This window comes from Notothenia coriiceps, unplaced genomic scaffold, assembly GCF_000735185.1.
Source record: "Notothenia coriiceps isolate Sejong01 unplaced genomic scaffold, NC01 NC01_scaffold00020663, whole genome shotgun sequence".
In the NCBI taxonomy this organism is placed as follows: domain Eukaryota; kingdom Metazoa; phylum Chordata; class Actinopteri; order Perciformes; family Nototheniidae; genus Notothenia; species Notothenia coriiceps.
The window spans coordinates 11,209-14,893 of record NW_011353364.1 but is presented as its reverse complement, the minus strand read 5'-3'; the positions used below and the strand labels follow the sequence as shown (position 1 = coordinate 14,893).

Sequence of the window (3,685 nt, the reverse complement as noted above, 5' to 3'; positions counted from 1 at the left end):
CGACGACGACGAGCGGCGGCGACACACACACACACACACACACACACACACACACACACACACACACACACACACACACACACACACACACACACACACACACACACACACACACACACACACTATATACTCTACCTCTACATTACCTGGGAAATTGCCATGGTAACCTCAACAGGAAGTGCATTACACTTACTGCCTGTTCTTGTGCACTGCCGGGGTGCTTGTTAATCATGACTTTATTCTTATTTTAAGATATATTTGACTATTGCACTCGATGTGAGGTGCATGTACACAACGTGTGACGGATATCAAAGGTTAAAGAAGATCTGTTTAATGAATTTTGCAGAAACATAGAAGTACAATTCCCATAACCAATTATATGTGTTAATTGGCCATGTTCTCACAGCCTTTCTTCTGCACAGAGAAAGCTGAGATTTGAGTTTTTACATAGCCATTCTTCTAAATTGGAACAGTATTTAATCTATTGTATTACATAGCTCAGATTTGTATACCAATTACCTGGGAGACATATAGGAAGCCAACTTGGCCGGCAAATATAAGGTCCTTATTTTAACAAAAAATATGAATAGGGTTAAAAAAGAACAGCTCATATTAAATTAAGAGTTACATACTGGATATTTTCATTGGTTGACAGTCACAAACGACATGGTAACTAAATAAGACTAGACAGATGTAACCCAGTATAATAAGATGCTGAAAATGTTCAATCGTCAAATGTCAAAATGGTAACAAATGACCAGTGTTTTGCTTATGGATACTTTGGGTAATTAAAGCTAAATCAACATAAGAAAACCAGATTAATTGCCCAGTTCACTCTTTTACTGTCTTGGCAGCAAAACACAATCATCCCACAGCAAACACATACAAATGGTATGAAAATGTAACACACAAAGTAAAACTAATAACACCAAAGGAGATGTATCTGTTGAGTGTTTCAAATTGATGTTGATATATAAGATTTATTCGCCTTGGCTCACTCTTACAGTATATCGTTACCATCTACTTTGCAGCTAAATTGTAGGTTAATTAACTAAGCAGCAGTAGCAGTGTGGCTGCATACAGGGCAACTCTAAAGAGACCATTAATGGATCGCGCTGCCATATCTAATTACAGGGTTGCGGCCTTTGTGTTTATGGAGAAACTGAAAGGATAGGTCACATTTTTACTGTTTGATTCTCTGCGGGCGGTAATTATTGGCTGAAGTCCAAGATGTGTGGTCTTCTACGCTGTAGCTTGCCAGCAGAGTGTTCTGCTAGAGTTGGTGTTACATTAAACTTTGGAAAGGATCCAACCATTGAGGGCTTTTTTTCATTTATATGAAATGCACTGGGGCTTTCCTTTCCCAATTTAATCTGTGAAATATCAATCTACCAGCAGTTATCTGTTGCCTACATTTCTTATCAAAAGTTACTTGAAAGTATGGCATGTCCGTCTTTAAATATGTGCATCTTGAAGACTTGGTTGCAGCTAATGCAAGGCTCCTATGTAAACATTCATTCATATTAAAGGTCTCCTATCATGCAAAATGCACTTTTTGATGCCTTTCATACATAAATATGTGTCCCCGGTGTGTCAGGAAACTCACGCAGCGTCAGAAAATAAAACCCTCTCTCTTTTCCTCCGTACGCGAATCTCTAAAACGGGGGTATAACAGAGCTGATCCAGATTTGCATCCGATATGATGTCATATCAGAAATGTGGACCCACGGCCCTATCAGAAAGTTGCTATCAGAAACAATGCCCGACTGTTTTGGACGTAATATGGTGTTTACATTAGCATTGCTAACACTCAGAGCTAACCTGTACTGGAGAGAGTATGTGTAAAAAGGACATATAAAAAGGAACTCACCTTGTGGTAAACCCGCAAGAGAAAAAGCATTTGAGCTCCATACTGTTTCAGAGATAATCCTTGATGTGGCTTGGAACATGATATGATTTTTAATCACAGCATGTATTTATCTCTATCTTTTTATATATCTGAGACCCATAATATATGCCTAATAATAGGAGACCTTTAAGAGGCCAGATCTTACTCAGCAGGGGTCAGAGACAGTTGGGTGGACACCAGTGATGTTGAGCGGTGCAGGAGGTGCTGGGTGTGTCGGGGGGGGGGGNTTATAGCATAACAATTTATAGCATAACAATTTATCCACATAAAATACATTCATACCTTCTTTTTTTTTCCACATAACATTTCATCTGTTTAAGCTGAATTGCGATTAACTCCTAATAATCTACAATTGCACCAAGGTGTGCGTATATGTACAATCATCATTTACATGAATGATATTACCCGATCAGCAGCTCTTTGAATAGCCTCTAATGTTTCCCCCTTAGCCTTATTAGCAGAAGCGATTGACAGCTCTGAGATTAGTAGGTCATGGAAGGATGATATCCATTGCTTAATAAATAAAGTATGTGGGGGTTTCCATCGTATTACTATTATTTTTTTGGCTGCTGTTAGACAAAAAGCACCCTTTTCTGATGTTTCTGTAGCTCAAGAGAAGAATCATCAATCAACAATACAATATATTGTGGAGACAGGGTATGTGAACTCCAATAATCTCAGATACAATGTCAATAACCTGTTTCCAGAACGTTCTTACTGCAGTACATTCACAATAGTCTTTTGGTTACAGAGAAGGCATATGGGGCTTGGAATCATCCTTAATTGACAGCATTTTCTGGTTGACAGGTAATATCTGTGTATCATTTTATACTGTATCAATTGGTGATTGTGGTTACCCGATGTTAAGGAGATATTATTCCATATTCTCTTCCAATCAATCTCTGTGTATAATTTTTTAGTTCTGCGTTCCATACTGCAGAGATGCCAATATATCCGGTTAATTTATCTTGCAGTTTTTTATATATATATGAAGTAGTGCCGCTCACACTGTTTGGACTTAATATGACCTTAACTAATGATGTGTTGGCAGAGGTTGATTCCAAGGAACTCCATATGTGCGCATGGCAGTACGTAGTTGCAAATAGAAAAAGATAGAAGAGCCAGTCACATTATACTGTACGTGTCTTTCAGTTCTTGGAAGGACATCAAGCCGTTGTCGTTGGTTATGTCAGAAAGATAATGTATTCCTTGAGTTTGCCATTGTGGGAATTGGATTGCTTTTTTCCCAATACGTAGTTATGAAAAATTACTATGCCAATCTACAGACCAATTGCACAATTTCTCCACATGTTTTCACACTTTCGCGGCTTGCCCAATAATGGGTCCAAATGTTTGCATACAGTCATATGGTGACATGGCAGAAAATAAGACATCACCAAATTTAAGGGGATAGACTATACTTCTTTCAATTTTAATCCAAGGTACATTGGTGCTTTCATCAATCCAGTTTTTCAAGGCTCAAAGCGTGAAGGAATAATAATAGAGCTCGAGATTGGGAACATTAAGGCCTCCACTGTTTTTGTCATATTGTAGAACTTTGTATCTGATTCTTGGGTATTGGTTTTTCCAAATATATTTTGAAATCCTATTCTGAAGTTTTTCCCAAAAACCGTCTGGTGGAGATAAAGGTAACATACTAGCTAAGAAATTGACTCTTGGTAGAACATTCATCTTTATGATTGAAATTGTCCTGCTAAAGAAATTGTTATATTAATCCACTTTTTTAGGTCATCTTTAATTGTTGTATACATTCTT

At 37.8% G+C, this 3,685-nt stretch overlaps 1 protein-coding gene across 1 annotated transcript in view; it reads left to right on the top strand.

The window, feature by feature from the left end:
* The window catches only part of LOC104952864 (regulating synaptic membrane exocytosis protein 3-like), a gene marked incomplete at its 3' end in the record, with an annotated part of 15,067 nt that overhangs the window by 6,201 nt on the left and 5,181 nt on the right, over nt 1-3,685 (top strand). The window lies entirely within an intron of this gene.